The sequence below is a fragment of the Canis aureus genome, chromosome 25, assembly GCF_053574225.1.
Source record: "Canis aureus isolate CA01 chromosome 25, VMU_Caureus_v.1.0, whole genome shotgun sequence".
NCBI lineage: Eukaryota > Metazoa > Chordata > Mammalia > Carnivora > Canidae > Canis > Canis aureus.
In genome coordinates, this window is record NC_135635.1 from 27075111 (window position 1) to 27093209 (window position 18099).

At 36.7% G+C, this 18099-nt stretch overlaps 1 protein-coding gene across 8 annotated transcripts in view; it reads left to right on the plus strand.

Moving 5' to 3' along the window:
- The window catches only part of SLCO1A2 (solute carrier organic anion transporter family member 1A2), a 124840-nt gene that overhangs the window by 33491 nt on the left and 73250 nt on the right, over positions 1–18099 (plus strand). For 6 of the 8 annotated variants that reach the window (XM_077870837.1, XM_077870832.1, XM_077870838.1 and 3 more), the window contains exons 2-3: positions 10728–10831; positions 12811–12855. The exons of the other annotated variants lie outside the window; for them this stretch is intronic. The gene's annotated coding sequence lies outside the window, so the exon portion shown is untranslated. The remainder of the gene's footprint in view (positions 1–10727; positions 10832–12810; positions 12856–18099) is intronic. 8 annotated transcript variants of the gene reach the window in all.

Below are 18099 nucleotides of genomic sequence, written 5' to 3' on the forward strand. Positions count from 1 at the left end.
AGTCAGAGAAAGACAAATACCATATGATTTCAATCCTATGTGGAATTTGAGAAACATAAGAAATGAACAAAGAAAAACCAAAAACAAACAGAAAAATAGACTCTTAAGTGTAGGGAATAGTTGTTTATTACCAGAAGGGAGGTTGGTGAGGGTAAGGGTGAAATAGATGAAGGGAAATAAGAGTACAATTATGATGATGAGCACTGAGTAATGTACAGAATTGTTGAATCACTATGTTGTACACCTGAAACTAATATGTATGTTAACTATATCAGAATTAAGAAGATAAATAAATAAATTAATTAAAAGCTATCTTGTTAATGAATTGCCACACATAATGTGAAAGTGGTATCATTGTTCTAAACATTTTCAGAGGAAAAAATATTTTTAAATCTGTGCCACTTGCTCTCAAATAATGTTATTTTCTATTCCACTCCATTGTAATGACTTAAATAAGATTATTTTCTATGCAAAAAGCTACAAATTAACACATACTTTCACTTCTTTGTATCATAGAAACACTTTGCTGGAAAGCAATCCAGACTTGCCATTGCTTTCACTCCACATCTAGTCATTCTTTCCTGCCACCCTTTAAAATGCAGCACAGAAAATTTTAAGTCCCTATATTTGTAGGCTCTTGTGGAAAAAGGGAAATATCCTTACTCAGGTATGTAATGGTTTGCATCTTTATATTTTAAAAGTTTCTCAAGAAGTGATTTTAACTGGGACACCTGGATGGTTCAGTGGTTGATGGTTTGCCTTTGGCTCAGGTCGTGATCCCGGTATCCTGGGATCAAGTCCCGCATCAGGCTCCCTGTAGGTATCCTGCTTCTCCCTCTGCCTATGTCTCTGCCTCTCTTTCTGTGTCTGTCATGAATAGATAAATAAAATCTTTTTAAAAAAGGAAGTGCTCTTAACACTTACATGTTATTTCTATGCCATTTTAGCATTTTGAAAAATAACGTAGAAGCCTTTTCAATGACTTCTAAGATCCTGTTACTTCAGACATACAAATTAGGAGCTTTTGAAAGGCCTACTGTTCCCCTAAAATCAAAACAAAATAAGCACACAAATAAATAGACAACAATCTTTGAGTTAAAAGAGACTGTAAGGAGAATTTAATTTACTCCCTTTAAATGCTTATTTGTTCAATGATAAATATGGTCTAATTGGAGATTTGGGCAACTAAGCAGAAAATAGTAGTAAAGTTTTCAGACTTTTGGACAAAGCACTATCAACTTAGTGACTTAAAAATTGAATGCATGGTCTTTGTTCTGGAGGCTGGAGGTCTGAGATCAAGATGTGAGCAGCATTGCTTCCTTTTGAGGGCTGCTCCATGCCTCTCCACTAGCTTCTGGTGGTTGCCTAGCAATCTCTGTTGTTTGCTAGTTTGAATTAGCATTACCCTCATCTCTGTCTTCATTTCCATGTGGCATTCTCTGTGTGTGTATGTCTCAGTGCCCCATTTTCCCCTTTTTTATTAAGACCCCAGACATATTGGATTAGAGGCCCAAACTTCTACAGTTGGCCACATCTTAACCAATTATATCTGCAATGACTTTATTTCCAAATATGGTTGCATTCTCAGGTATTGTTAGGACTTCCACATGTGAATTTAGGGGAAATACAATCAACCTGTAACAGTCATTTTCTAGAAATTCTGCAATTTTTGCTTGTTTTTACCCTCTTCTTTAACTCAACAAGTTTGTTTTTAAATCTTTCTTTTTTTTTAAATTTTTTATTGGTGTTCAATTTACTAACATACAGAATAACCCCCAGTGCCCGTCACCCATTCACTCCTACCCCCCGCCCTCCTCCCCTTCTACCACCCCTAGTTCGTTTCCCAGAGTTAGCAGTCTTTATGTTCTGTCTCCCTTTCTGATATTTCCCACACATTTCTTCTCCCTTCCCTTATATTCCCTTTCACTATTATTTATATTCCCCAAATGAATGAGAACATATAATGTTTGTCCTTCTCCGATTGACTTACTTCACTCAGCATAATACCCTCCAGTTCCATCCACGTTGAAGCAAATGGTGGGTATTTGTCATTTCTAATAGCTGAGTAATATTCCATTGTATACATAGACCACATCTTCTTTATCCACTCATCTTTCATTGGACACCGAGGCTCCTTCCACAGTTTGGCTATCGTGGCCATTGCTGCTATAAACATCGGGGTGCAGGTGTCCCGGCGTTTCACTGCATCTGTATCTTTGGGGTAAATCCCCAATAGTGCAATTGCTGGGTCATAGGGCAGGTCTATTTTTAACTCTTTGAGGAACCTCCACACAGTTTTCCAGAGTGGCTGCACCAGTTCACATTCCCACCAACAGTGTAAGAGGGTTCCCTTTTTTCCGCATCCCCTCCAACATTTGTTGTTTCCTGCCTTGTTAATTTGCCCCATTCTCACCGGTGTGAGGTGGTATCTCATTGTGGTTTTGATTTGTATTTCCCTGATGGCAAGTGATGCAGAGCATTTTCTCATGTGCATGTTGGCCATGTCTATGTCTTCCTCTGTGAGATTTCTCTTCATGTCTTTTGCCCATTTCATGATTGGATTGTTTGTTTCTTTGGTGTTGAGTTTAATAAGTTCTTTATAGATCTTGGAAACTAGCCCTTTATCTGATATGTCATTTGCAAATATCTTCTCCCATTCTGTAGGTTGTCTTTTAGTTTTGTTGACTGTATCCTTTGCTGTGCAAAAGCTTCTTATCTTGATGAAGTCCCAATGGTTCATTTTTGCTTTTGTTTCTTTTGCCTTCGTGGATGTATCTTGCAAGAAGTTACTATGGCCGAGTTCAAAAAGGGTGTTGCCTGTGTTCTTCTCTAGGATTTTGATGGAGTCTTGTCTCACATTTAGATCTTTCATCCATTTTGAGTTTATCTTTGTGGATGGTGAAAGAGAGTGGTCTAGTTTCATTCTTCTGCATGTGGATGTCCAATTTTCCCAGCACCATTTATTGAAGAGACTGTCTTCCTTCCAATGGATAGTCTTTCCTCCTTTATCGAATATTAGTTGACCATAAAGTTCAGGGTCCACTTCTGGGTTCTCTATTCTGTTCCACTGATCTATGTGTCTGTTTTTGTGCCAGTACCACACTGTCTTGATGACCACAGCTTTGTAGTACAACCTGAAATCTGGCATTGTGATGCCCCCAGATATGGTTTTCTTTTTTAAAATTCCCCTGGCTATTCGGGGTCTTTTCTGATTCCACACAAATCTTAAAATAATTTGTTCTAACTCTCTGAAGAAAGTCCATGGTATTTTGATAGGGATTGCATTGAACGTGTATTAGCCCTGGGTAACATTGACATTTTCACAATATTAATTCTGCCAATCCATGAGCATGGAATATTTTTCCATCTCTTTGTGTCTTCCTCAATTTCTTTCAGAAGTGTTCTATAGTTTTGAGGGTATAGATCCTTTACCTCTTTGGTTAGGTTTATTCCTAGGTATCTTATGCTTTTGGGTGCAATTGTAAATGGGATTGACTCCTTAATTTCTCTTTCTTCAGTCTCATTGTTAGTGTATAGAAATGCCACTGACTTCTGGGCATTGATTTTGTATCCTGCCACGCTACCGAATTGCTGTATGAGTTCTAGCAATCTTGGGGTGGAGACTTTTGGGTTTTCTATGTAGAGTATCATGTCATCGGCAAAGAGGGAGAGTTTGACTTCTTCTTTGCCAATTTGAATGCCTTTAATGTCTTTTTGTTGTCTGATTGCTGAGGCTAGGACTTCCAGTACTATGTTGAACAGCAGTGGTGAGAGTGGACATCCCTGTCTTGTTCCTGATCTTAGGGGAAAGGCTCCCAGTGCTTCCCCATTGAGAATGATATTTGCTGTGGGCTTTTCATAGATGGCTTTTAAGATGTCGAGGAATGTTCCCTCTATCCCTACACTCTGAAGAGTTTTGATCAGGAATGGATGCTGTATTTTGTCAAATGCTTTCTCTGCATCTAATGAGAGGATCATATGGTTCTTGGTTTTTCTCTTGCTGATATGATGAATCACATTGATTGTTTTACGGGTGTTGAACCAGCCTTGTGTCCCAGGGATAAATCCTACTTGGTCATGGTGAATAATTTTCTTAATGTACTGTTGGATCCTATTGGCTAGTATCTTGTTGAGAATTTTTGCATCCATGTTCATCAGGGATATTGGTCTGTAATTCTCCTTTTTGGTGGGGTCTTTGTCTGGTTTTGGAATTAAGGTGATGCTGGCCTCATAGAATGAATTTGGAAGGACTCCATCTCTTTCTGTCTTTCCAAACAGCTTTAGGAGAATAGGTATGGTTTCTTCTTTAAACGTCTGATAAAATTCCCCTGGGAAGCCATCTGGCCCTGGACTCTTGTGTCTTGGGAGGTTTTTGATGACTGCTTCAATTTCCTCCCTGGTGATTGGCCTGTTAAGGTTTTCTATTTCTTCCTGTTCCAGTTTTGGTAGTTTGTGGCTTTCCAGGAATGCGTCCATTTCTTCTAGATTGCCTAATTTATTGGCGTATAGCTGTTCAAAATATGTTTTTAAAATTGTTTGTATTTCCTTGGTGTTGGTAGTGATCTCTCCTTTCTCATTCATGATTTTATTAATTTGAGTCTTCTCTCTTTTCTTTTTAATAAGGCTGGCTAATGGTTTATCTATCTTATTAATTCTTTCAAAGAACCAACTCCTGGTTCTGTTGCTCTGTTCCACAGTTCTTCTGGTCTCGATTTCGTTGAGTTCTGCTCGAATCTTTATTAACTCCCTTCTTCTCTTAGGTGTAGGATCTATTTGCTGTTTTTTCTCTAGCTCCTTTATGTGTAAGGTTAGCTTTTGTATTTGAGTTCTTTCCAGTTTTTGGATGGATGCTTGTATTGCGATGTATTTCCCCCTTAGGACTGCTTTTGCTGCATCCCAAAGATTTTGAACGGTTGTATCTTCATTCTCATTAGTTTCCATGATTAAATCTTTCTTAGTGGAGGAGTTTTCTTTTATTGTTTTGTGGTCAAGCAATGCTTTCTGTATTGATTCTACTTTAGACTCTGATAAATCTCTCTTTGTGACCTAATAAATGATCAGTTTTAATAAAGGTTCCATAAGGACTTTTTTTTAAAGCTGTAATTTCCACTTCAGGTACAAAAGTTCAATATATGTGCATATCATCTATTTTATTGAAAATGTTATTTAAGTTTTCTAAATCTTTTCTTATGCTTTTCATCTTGTTACATCTTGCACTGGGAGGAGAATTAAGCCTGATTACTGTTTCTGCTGATTTATCTTTGTACTTCTTGCATTTTCTGCTGTATGAAATCACCTTACTGTCACTGGGTGAAACAAATGTATAACACTTACATCTTCACTGTGAATTGCCCCCTTTTGTACCTTTAATCTACCTTTCTATGTCTTTTCTAATACTCTGAATTCTACCTTGTTAGATGCTATCATGACTTGTGTTTTTTCTTTTTCTCTTTTTTCTTTTGGCAGGGCAGTTAAGCCACATGTTTCTTGATATAATATATATTTTGGGCTTACTTCTGTCATATTAATAACATTTATTCTATATGCTTAATATTATCAGCTTTGGTCCAAGCATTCATCCTTACACAAATTCCAATTTTTTTAACGAATGATAAAACTGAAGTACAGAGAGGACAGTAACATGCCCAAGGTCACAGAGCCAATTAGTGATCAAGCTGGAATTCAAAGTTAGTCTGGTTCCTGAATCTTTTCTCTATTATATCATGCAGTCTCTTTATTTTGTGCCATCTATGTTTGCTAATTCTGAGTGTTCTCCTGATATCTTTTCTCCAGTTCATGAATTATCTCTTTCATCTCTATCTGATATGACTCAATGAGTTTTAATATCAATGATTACATTGTTTCAAATACTTCTTGGTCATTTTTAATAGTTTGATTTTAAGATAAGCTATCTTTAAATTTTTATCACTTCACATATATTTACTTAATGTTGTGTTTCTGATAATTTCATAATATGAATTTCCTTAGACATTGAATCTGTATTTTGTTTCTGATAACTCTCTCACAATGACTTAATTTGTATTTATAAGATCATAAGTTCTTAAATTCAATCTGCAGGAATCATAGGGGCCCTTTCTGGGATGTTCCCTTAGAAAGGATATCTATGGTTACATCTGCCAATATCAGAATTTGCCAATATCTGGGATCACTTCAGCTCCATGGAGGGTCCAGAGTAACATAAGAGATTCACATTAGCTCTCCAACCCTGAGACAAACCTAAAGGTTAGGACGTTAGGGTTTTAGGATTTCTGTCAGTATTTGCTTCCAGGGCAACCTTCTTTTGCTGTCTGCTTATTTGTGGGTCTTCTCAAATTTTAGTTCATTACCTCCCCCTTCATACTTTGAGATTTCTTTTTCTTCTTATGAGCTTAACTATGCCTTAAAAAATATCTTAATTCATCTAAGTTCTAGTTGTCTTAATGGGAAGGCCCTTTGGTATAATTTCATACTACAGAAACAGAACTATATATGCATATTCTAAAAAATTCTGAGCTACAGAGCCAAATTCCTCTGTATGAAAGTTGTAATAATAATCTACCCTTCTTTGGAAATACATTAGTGTATCTGTTTATCCTTGAATTTTTCAACATGGTATATTTAGAAAAAAATACCCATGAGCCATATGGTAAAGGAAAGGAACACTTTTATAATAACTTGAATTTCTTTTATTATTAGTGAAGCTTAAAACTTTAGTATACTTCTGGACATTCATGAAATTTTTTTAAACACCTGGAAACATGAATGTGGATATCAGGATAGGTCTGATCTAGAGATGTGGGACGTTTTTGGACATGAATTATATAATCCAAAAAAAGCATGTACAACAAGAATAAGAGAAAGTGTATGTTGGTAAATATCAAAATTTAGGACTCATAATGATGAGTAGGAAAAGAGAAAGAAATGGGAGTGCACAAACATGACTTATTGGGAGACGAAAGTAATGTCAGAAGTGAAGTGACAAGAAAGTTCCAAGAAGAAAAGCTTGGGTTGAACATCATATGATGCTGATAGATTACACAGGATGCAGACTAAAAATAAAAATTAGAATTTGACAAGTAAAAGTTTACTGATGACAAAAGCTAGAATACTTCAGTACACATTACAGAGAAGAGCAGGTATGAAGGGATAGTGTAACAGTCCTAAAATGTCACTGACTTCGATCAGTGGATCTTAACATATTGAGAATCAGGATTCTTTTAAGAAGATGATGTGGAAAATAGACTTTTGTGTCTATTTAGGTGGCACTCGAACATGCCAGCTAAATTTTGTTTTTTTTTTCTCTTTTTTTAAAGATTTTATTTATTTATTTATTCATAGAGACAGGGGGGAGAGAGAGAGAGAGAGAGAGAGGCAGAGAGGCAGAGACACAGGCAGAGGGAGAAGCAGGCTCCCTGCAGGGAGCCCCGATGTGGGACTGGATCCCAGGTCTCCAGGATCTCGCCCGGGGCTGAAGGCGGTGCTAAACTGCTGCACCACCAGGGCTGCCCACCACCTAAATTTTGAGCACAATATCTAGACATCCATATTTCCTCTGACAATATTCCTTATACAGATTCTTCTACTGTAGCCTCTTTGAAGAGGTTTCATCATAAAGAGAAGAAGAAAGAAAGACCAATAACTTCAGGAGAGGTTAGGGTTAGGTTAAGATAACATGTGAAAAATACCTGGCACTTAGTAAGTACACATTCAATAAATGCTTGTTGATCTTTCAGAAGCCAGCAGGAAAGGGGAGTTTGGTGAACTGGGAGAAAGAAAAGTTCATTGTTGGCATAGGGTTCCCAAAGAGCTGGAAGGCAATGTCTTATGCAGGGGAGAGAGGTAGACATTATAACTGTCTGCTTACCCAGAATCAGCTCTATGTCCGGCATTTTCTTAGGACGTTTTGTATAATATCTCATTTGATGTTCAAACAACCCTGTGAAGTAGGAAATATAAATTCTACAGATGAGCATTTGAATGCTTTGAGTGACAATATAACTTTTCAAATTCACGTTAGAGAATGGCAAGAAGAGTCTAACCTCCATGTGCCATACATCAAAATTGCCACACAATTGGAACATTATACATAGGTTAAGAGATTAATTCTTATAACTGAGATTGGAGTTCAAAGGAAGGTAAATTTGGGAAATTTAAACCTCTATTTTCACTATCAAATGGCAGATAATGACTAGCTGAGAATGACTCTTAGCTTAGTCTTCTCCTTTCTAATGAGTGGTCAGTTTCTTAAAGGGACATCCACACATCATAACTCAGCTTCTTGCCCTGTGCTTTATCCTCCACTAGATCTGACAGCAATGAAACCTAGGTTTGGGCTAAACCTCTGAGAAAGAGCCAAATTGTCTATAGGAGATTTTCAAATATGAGTTAAATGAAAAGGAAGAAAACAAGAATACAATAGGCCCATAAGAGCAATCATACATTATCTCCTACCACAGCCATTGAGCTTTGACTTTTGTTACTATTGTTGTTTTCTCTGAGCACAATCCAGAAAGTATGGGAAGGGGCTATCAGCCTTCCATGTTCTAAGTTTTGGAATTAACTTCTTTTTCCTCTATACAATATTACTGTCCATGAGGTTCAGAAGTTCATTAGCTCTTTGAAACTTTGTTCATGTTTTTTGTTTGTTTTATATTTAGAAACACTTTATAAGTAATATTACTTCCTGTTGTTTATATTTGAGTTTTATTGCAATTTTATCTAATGCTAAGTAACTTCCTATCTAAATAGATATGCAATGAAATTAACTGGCTCCAAATTCTTTTAGTTATGAATGCTGTTGTTGAATCTAATTACAGAGATGAATTTTAACTGACATTACGTATAGTCAAAAGAACTCCGATTAGGATTTGATTATTTAAACAGGTCCTACAATAATTTAAGAGGGATATTCTATGATTATGTTATAACACTGTTCAGAGTAACATATAATTTAGGTTGAAATCTACCTGTTTTTATATCCACTGTTAAGAAGTTTAAATAACTTATGCCAAAAATTGCTTTAAAAATTAGTGGTTTCATTTTAATAATAATTTATTGGGTGACAAAATTGCCAAGCTCACAGATACTTTTGCTTACTGTCACCCATACTCCCTCCATCTCCCACTCCCATAGAAATGGTTAACTAACCAATGAAACAACCAGATTTGTAGAGCAACAGGGAAAGAGTATTTTTATTTCAATGTGTTTCAGATGGATTGATGATATTTGGTGTAACACACTGTTCGCTGTGGCTGGAAAGAGTCAACACCTATGTATTCTGAATGAATATTTTCAGTTCAGAGGCCCACGGTAACAAATTTTATCTATAAACAGATGACAGGCACAAAGGAGTATTTATATGTGGGCAGCCTTGAAGAACTCAAAATGATGACTGGTGTTCTCAGACATACCTACACACAGCTATTAGCACTCTTACTGAGAGGACCCAATCAATATAGAGATTCCCGCAGTCAGATGACCTGTTGAAATAGGTAAAGGTGGAGAAAGAGCGTAATGACCCAGTTACTGGGAAAATAAAGTAAGATTACTTGTAATTTTACTGACTGTATGGAATTGGAGCTATCAAACTAAAGCCCTCTTAGCTTTTAATAGCTTGAGCCTCTTAGGATCTTAGCTAATTGCTACTATTTACCCATTTTAGTCTTTCCTCTCTTTGCATTTCCAGTGATAAATTCAGTTTTGGGGATGTAGGTCTGCATTAAAGTGCTTTGGTAAAGTGCATTTCTAACTGGTCAATCTATGAAATAAAACAGAATACCTTCCTTTTTAAAGGCTATTGTTAAATGCAAAGGGAGGGAAGACCAAGAGAGGTGGTTGGTAGCAATTAAACAAATTCTAAAAGATTTGATCCAGTAAAAACCATAAAAACCATAAGGGCTTTAGTTTGTTAGCTCCATAGATGACAATGTGGACTAACCGGAAGACATTATGCTATGTCACAAATACTGTATGATTTTCCTCTTATATGAGGTATCTAAAATAGTTAAACTAATACAAACAGAGTAAATTGTGTTTGCCAGAGGCTGAAGAAGGGGGAAATAGAGATTTGCTGTTCACCTGATATAAAGTTTCAGTTATATAAGATGAAAACATTCTACAGATCTGCTGCACAATATTGTGCTTATAATTAACAATACTATATTGTGTACTTAGAAATTTAAGAGGGTAAGGCTCATATTAAATGTTCTTACCACAGTAAAAAATAAAAGTGTCATTGAGTAAAAGCAAGACAAGACAAAACAAAACAAAAAAAATCCTAGCAGACCTTTTAAGGTAGTAACTAAGAGGCTGATGCAATAGGACACCTAACATTTTCCATAAGAATATAGGCAAATGGAGGCATTTTGAATCCATTTCAATCTGTACCTCAAACATGTCCCAAGATTTTGTTTGAAACCCAGGAGAAAACTTCCTAGGGCCAATTTCAAATCAGTATAAACTAAGACCCAAAGGCCTAGGGTATGTTGGTGGGCTTATATTGCATTTGTCTGACCTCAGGTATTCGGGGATATAATACAGCCTGGTGTTGGTGCACCTCATATATTCCCTTAATCAATCAATTCCCTTATTCTCAAGATTTTAGATTACATTGTTAGTAATGTTTATGAGGATTGGAAAGCATTTTAAAAATGCAAGACATAAATGTATGATGCTCATGGAGATAATCTGAATTCTCCCAAATTGAGAGGGATTTTTTTTCTCTTGAGGTGGGCCCTTATGGACTGAAGGCCACATTTTGAGAAACTGCACTAATTACTACAATGTGAGGTGCTTGTTATTCACAACACATCCTGAATTTTGTGACCTCCAGGTTTGTACCTCTCATGATTCAAAACACGTTTTCCCATGCCATGTAATCATCTATATGTCTTATCTATTGACTTGTAAGCTGCTTGAAAGTAAGGGTGATCTAATTGCTGACTTATTTACCAAATACCTCTTTAGCAGAGTGCCTTGTACACATTAAGGTACCTTGTTATTATAGTATAATGATTAAAAGTTAGAGCTTTGGAGAGGCACCCAGGCAGCTCAGTTGGTTAAGCGTGTGACTCTTGGTTTTGGCTCAGGTCATGATCTTTGGGTCATGAAATTCAGCCCAGCCTAGGACTGTGCACTGACTCTGCTTGAGATTTTCTTCCTCTCCCTCTTCCTCCCACTCCCTCCTTCCTTCGCTGGCTCTCAGCTCCTTCTCCAGCTTTTGTGCATGCACACATGTTCTCTCAAATAAATAAATAAATAAATAAATACATAAAGTCTTCATTTAAAAAAAAAGAAGAGGGGAACCCCGGGTGGCTCAGCGGTTTAGCGCCGCCTTCAGTCCAGGGCTTGATCCTGCAGACCCAGGATCGAGTCCCACATCGGGCTCCCGGCATGGAGCCTGCTTCTCCCTCTGCCTGTGTCTCTGCCTCTCTCTCTCTCTCTCTCTCTGTCTCTCATTAATAAATAAATAAAATCTTTAAAAAAATAATAAAAAAAAGAAGATCTAGGGCTTTGGAGGCTGACAAATTTGGATTGGAATCCAGGTGTGGCCTGGAGCAAATTAATATTTCTAAATCTCTAGTTCTTCATTTTTAATACTGAATAACAGAAGCAATTATTTGATAATTAAATGATAATGCATATGAAGCATTTTGCATAGAGCCTGCAAGATTATAAACCCTCCATATATGGTAGCAAATTATGAGAAAAATTTTAAATCATCCAGTATTTGCTCATTAAAGAGATATAGAAAATACAGATAAGCAAAAATATTAAAGTAAAACCAACTTAGTCTCACCTTTGAAAGATAATAAAACATAGCATTTTGATGAATTTTCTCCCAACATTGATTTGTAATCTCTATATATCTGAGTGTTGACTTAAAGTGACATCATACCATTCATATCATTCTCTAATATGCCTTTTGTTATTTTTTTTAAAGATTTTATTTTGTTTATTCATTAATGAGAGACAGAGAGAGAGAGAGGTAGAGACACAAGCAGAGGGAGAAGCAGGATCCATGCAGGGAGCCCGATGCGGGACTGGATCCTGAGACTCGACCCTGGGACTCCAGGATGACACCCTGGGCCGAAGGCAGGCGCTAAATCGCTGAGCCACCCAGGGATCCCCTGCCTCTTTTTATTTAAAAACATGTTAGGAATATTTTCCCATGTGAGTAATAACCTTGTAACATTAAATAGCCACATTTTATTCTAGTGTATATGTAGAAAATAAACAATCCCTATTGTTGGACATTCGGGCTTTTTTTCCTATAATTTACAATAATTTATTGAGACAAAGCTGTGGTAAGTTTCCCTGGTACATTATTTTGCCTAGAATTACATTCTTCTTAATCTTTTCAGAAGTAAAATTGTCAGGTCAAGGACTACATTTTTATTTTTTTATTTTATCTTTTTAAGATTATTTATTTATTTTTTATTTCACAGAGAGAGAGCACAAGTAGGTGGAGAGGGAGAAGCTGGCTGCCAACTGAGCAGGGAGTCCAATGAGTGGCTAGATCCCAGTACCCTGGGATCATGACCTGAGCGGAAGTCAGATGCTTAACGGACTAAGCCACCCAGGTGCCTAAGGACTGTATTTTTAAATAATTGATACCTACTGCTCAGTTATTATTACAATACCATATCATTTATATATTCATCATCAGTGAGTGAAAGATCTTTGTCAATGTTGAGTATTATAATAAAAAAACCTTTGATGGCAGTTTGATTTAAAAAGATGGCAGCTCATTTGTATTTTAAAATTAATTCTCAATTCAGCAAATACTAATAGGCATTTCTTCTGTTCCAGGCACTGAATTGGGTGATGGTGGGAAGTGGGGGAGATGATTCAGAGGTAAGCAAGACAGATCAGGTTCGTACATTGATGGAACTTAAAGTTTAGTAGGTTTAAAGGTATGAATGAAATGATGTCACTCTAAATCTACATTAAATGTGTGGCAATTAAAGATGTGATAAAGAAGAACATATCTAAAAGAGTTTTAACTTAGGCCAAGGCCCTTGAAATGCACTTATAGATGAGCAGAAGTTGACCTAGCTGGGAAGGGAAGGAAGTGCAGGGAAATACAGAAGTAAGAGCTTTTCAGACTGATTGATGCTTGAAGAACTGAAGGGAAATATAGTATGGCTAGTACATGGATCACAATAGAATAATTCAAGATGTGATGTGAGAAGTAGTAAGAGATCAGATCCCATGTTAAGATTGAGGACTTTAGGGATCCCTGGGTGGCGCAGCGGTTTGGCGCCTGCCTTTGGCCCAGGGTGCGATCCTGGAGACCCGGGATCGAATCCCACATCGGGCTCCCAGTGCATGGAGCCTGCTTCTCCCTCTGCCTGTGTCTCTGCCTCTCTCTCTCTCTCTCTGTATGACTATCATAGATAAATTGAAAAAAAAAAGTAATTTAAAAAAAAAAAAAGATTGAGGACTTTATTTTAAGGACAGAAATTTTGATTTTCAAATGATAATTTAGTTGCATTTTGGCGATGGATTATCAGCGAGCAAGGGTGCATATGGGGAGATTTGGTAGGAGGTGACTGTGGACTGGAGTGGCTTACCATTATCTATTACAATTCTTTGGTTACAAGTGATACAAATCTAACTCAAACCAAGGACTAAAGGAAGAATTTGTTGACTCATTATCAAAACATTAAAGTAAAAATTTCATCTGGGTTGGACAAAGGAAACTCAAAATTCCAGCAGTCTCTTCCTCATTCCCTCTCCTTTTCTTTGTCATCCCCCTTGCTGTCATTACCTATCTTTTGTATATACTTTCTACTTTTCAAACTTATTCTCTCGTACTGGCTTCCTCCACATGACTAAAAACAAGGCCACAGGTTGCTTTTGTAATGCAACTATTACTGCTTCACCGTCTAGAAAAGGACAGACTCATATTTTCAATAAGTTAAAAATAAATCCAACAGAGGTCTTCTGGTAACAGAAAGAAGTGGAAAGGGTGCTAGAAAGTCAAAACAACAGATGTCCGTTACAGAGTAGGGATAAATGGATGGACTCAGCAGATATTTATAAAGCAAAGTCAACAGGACTCAGCAACTGGGAAGTGAGGGAGAGAATGGAATCTAGAAGGACTCCAATATTTGGACAGTATGGTACCAATAAATTTGAAATGTTTGCAAAACATCCAAGCTGAGATGTTCAACAGGCAACTGTTGAAAAGAGTTTGATGTTTGTATCTTTATAGATAGTAGTGGAGACAATAGGAATGGGTAGACTCCACAGGGTTAAGATAGATAGGTAAGGAGAGAATAATAACAGAGCCTGGAAAATTGCCAGCATTTATGGAGTGGGGAGAAGAGGAGCATCCAAAGAAGACTAAGAAGGAGTACACAAGAAGGAAATCCATGAAAGATAGTATCACTACTAATACAAATGGCTGAATTAAATTAATATTAATTCAAGTAATAAAATGTGTTCTGGCTTTGATCTCTGGTCATCAGTAATGATTCAAAGTGCATTGGGTGGGGGTAAGAGGTGATACAGAATGTGGTGTCATGAAGCCAAGGAAAGATAATTTTTTTAAAAAGAGAATGGTCTTCAGTGTCCAATATTGCTAAAAGATGAAGAAAAAGACTAAAAGATAGATGTTGAATTTAGCAAGACTAAGTTCACTGGTGAAGGATTTTAGTGCAATGGTTTGGTTGGAAGCCACAGTGGATGAGAAATGAGGTCAAGAAATAAAGATACTGATTATAGGTGATTCATTAAACAGTGGTTTAATGTGTATGGCTTGCTAGCTCATCTTGTTTCCAGATAAAGTGCACTGGAAAATGTGGGTGTCTCTTTTTCATTGTGAAGTAGAGCACACAGCCTTGATTATATCTTTGCAAATTCAGTATATACAGTATTTGATGATATTGGAGGGTGGGTCACCAAAGAGGCCAAATTCATCACATGACAATAAGTCATTAATAAAAGGTAGCTTGTGTTTGCAGTAATTTCCAATGTAAATACACCTATGTAAGGTAAAACATTTGCTTCACTCCTTGCAGGAAGCTCTTAGTAACATGACTGATTACAAGTTCAGACTTGTTTCAAACTACAGAAAAAAAAAAAAAAGAAAAAGCTATAGATAGCCTGTCAAGACTGTATTATTTTGAAAGATGAGGAATGTTTTTTTGAGATATAGAGGAGTTGTTATTGTTTTGCTAACCCGAAATGGAAATTGTTGAAAGTGAAACTTGAAAGAAAACTTGCTTAAAACATCATCAATGGTGCATAAATGAGCACAAGTTGATCTACTTCGTTAAGTACAATTTATTTGTTATGTAATGGTACAAAGTAGCATACTGGATGTTGGAGTTGAGTGGTCAGGTGGACCACTATAAGTTGTGCTTCTGTGAGGCCAAGTACGGGGTACACTGTCAGTTTATGGTGGATAAGGGGAAAGAGAATATTACTTGGATTATATATTCTTCAAGGTTTTTTATAATGCTAAAATTTTATGGATCTCTCATTTAGTAGTTCTGATAGGCAGCACATATACTTATGATAGGCAGCACATATACTTACTTAACCCCTAACATCAATACTACATGCAAATAGTCACTCAGTAAATGAGAATTATCTGATTTTTGAAGATCTATCTATTTGGTTATGAAAGTGCTAGTTTTCACTGTTCCACAGTAATTTTATTGGGGTTAAAGAATATTATCCAGCAGGCAAAAGAAAGTTTGACTCATATTATTCCTTTCCTTTTTTTTTTTTTTCAGCCAATACTCACACCTTATATGTGAGAACTGGTCTATATGTAGATAGAACAAAATATATATTACTAACATATACATTAGCATATGTAAATGGCCACCTAACATATGTGATTTAAAAGCTATTGCAAAATTTTGTGCTATTCTCTCCTGTGTCCCTGCCAATGGAAATGCACAATATTGGAATTTCTCCCTTGCATGACATACTCAAGGTGAGGGCTCTCTTCTTTATTTTACAAACATATGCATTTTTTTTTCTGGTAAGGAGGAAAAGGATGTTACCTTTTAATGAGAATGATACCTTTAGTTAGCTGGTATCACATTGGAAAGAAACAAAATGAGATCCCTGAGGGACATACCTGAAAAGTTAAGGGAAAGGGAGAAGAGCAAGAGGGACTGAAAAAATATTTTCTCATAGAAGTTAGTCTTTGATTTAGCCTGTCATTTTTCATATAGACTAAGGAGGGAAAATAAGTGACATTGATAATTTGACCTTCAAGATGACATATGTGTATCACATGGGTGTGTACACGTGTGTGGGTTTCTCACAGTATATACAGGTGTTTTAGCCTGACTGGATACATGTGGCAGACCTTCATATGTGATCAGATATATCTATTGACCACGCATTTCACTGCACACAAGGCATTCTGATAGTGGCTGATGTATTATTAGCTAATTTACACATATTGACTGAGCCTCTTTTATACATGGAAGTACATTTTTAACAGGAACTCTGTAATACCTTATTAAGAAGAAGTATAGGAAATTTAACTTTTCGAGGTTGATTAGTCTGGAATTAGTTTATTTAAAATACCATTGGATAGACAACTATTTATTCTGGGCTAACCTTAAGGAAAGAGTTAATGGACCACCAACAGTATTTAATTAAAATTTCTCTATATTGGTAGGGCCAATGATGTTTTAAACAAAAGTGTTTTAGTAAATTACATCTATTAGCTACTTTGCTAATCAAGAACCTTTTGCCATTGTATGATGAATTCGAAGACAGTCACATTTCCACAGAATCAGAATTATGGCCTGGTGAGTAATGAACGTATAATGTTATCTAGTTCCATAAGCCAGTGACTGATGAATCATAATTAATGACCTTTTTTTTGAAAAACTTGAGAAAACATGAAGTCTTTGAGCTACAGTCAACTTACATCATATTTCTTTCTTTAGGTTGCATTAATCAAAGCCCTTTGTGAAAGATAGTTAATTTGCAAGCAATTAAGATTATTTAGATGAACTTTGAAGTATTTCAAGTTATGTTTTTAACATGTCTATCTATCCTAAATGACATCATTAGGGGAACTGCTTAAAAAATTGGTTGGCTAACTTGAGATAATATTTTGACTGCTTGGGATACTGATGTCAATCACATGCAGTTTCAAGTAAACAGCAAAGTTGGCAAGAATCTATTAACTTAAAATGCAGAGAGCTAGTGTGACTATTTCCTAAGTAATTTTTTTAAAATTACTTTCATTCAGCTTTCTCTAGTATTAAGTAATGGTTTTTGTGCTTGCCTTATTCGCATCATTTGGGGGGCGGGGGAAGATCAGATTTTCATCAGCTCCACTTTCTCCTTCATGCCCAATAAAGTGAGCTCTAACTGGTTTGCATGAAATTTTTTGTGGTTCTGCTTACTCAGAAATGTCCTAAACAGCAGACTACGGGGCTACTTTCTTCTTCCCCTTTGTCTTGAAACCAGTCACCATTTTGGGTTAACAGAGACAAAACTGAAATTATTTCCTCTAAGTGTTCACACTAGAATGTACATTTGTCTACTTGTAGACAGATGGAAAATAAGATGCATGTGTGTGCATGCCTGGGTGTTTGTGTACATGTGCGTGCTCATATGCCTGTCTATTTACATGTGGGCACACGTGCACATGTGTGTTGGGGGTTTAGGAGGACAGGGTTGGGGAGAGACCAAAGGCCTGCTGATGAGGGACTTCTTTGGGGGCTGGGGAGGTGATGGCTTGCTCCTACAAATAATCTAGTATATGACTTTCAACCAATCCCATAATGATTTAGGGTTTTCCATTCAGGAAATTAATATAATCATCTAATCCATCCCTGACTTTTACACACAGAGAAAACATCACGTTAGAAACAGCAGGAGAGGGAAGGACTGAGAAGAGAAGCAACCATGGGCCATTTTGTCTCACTCATTACCAAAACCCTCTTTCAGGTGGTGGCCCCAGCTCCCATACACTGGCGTATGCAGAAATGCAGAGCTTCTTGGAGAAGTCTGTTTATTTCATGCCAGACTTTGGCTCTTTTAGTCTTCTATCTGGAATGCCTTCTCGCCTCCCTTGATCTGTCTAGCCTCTACCTTTCAAGTTCAGTTTGG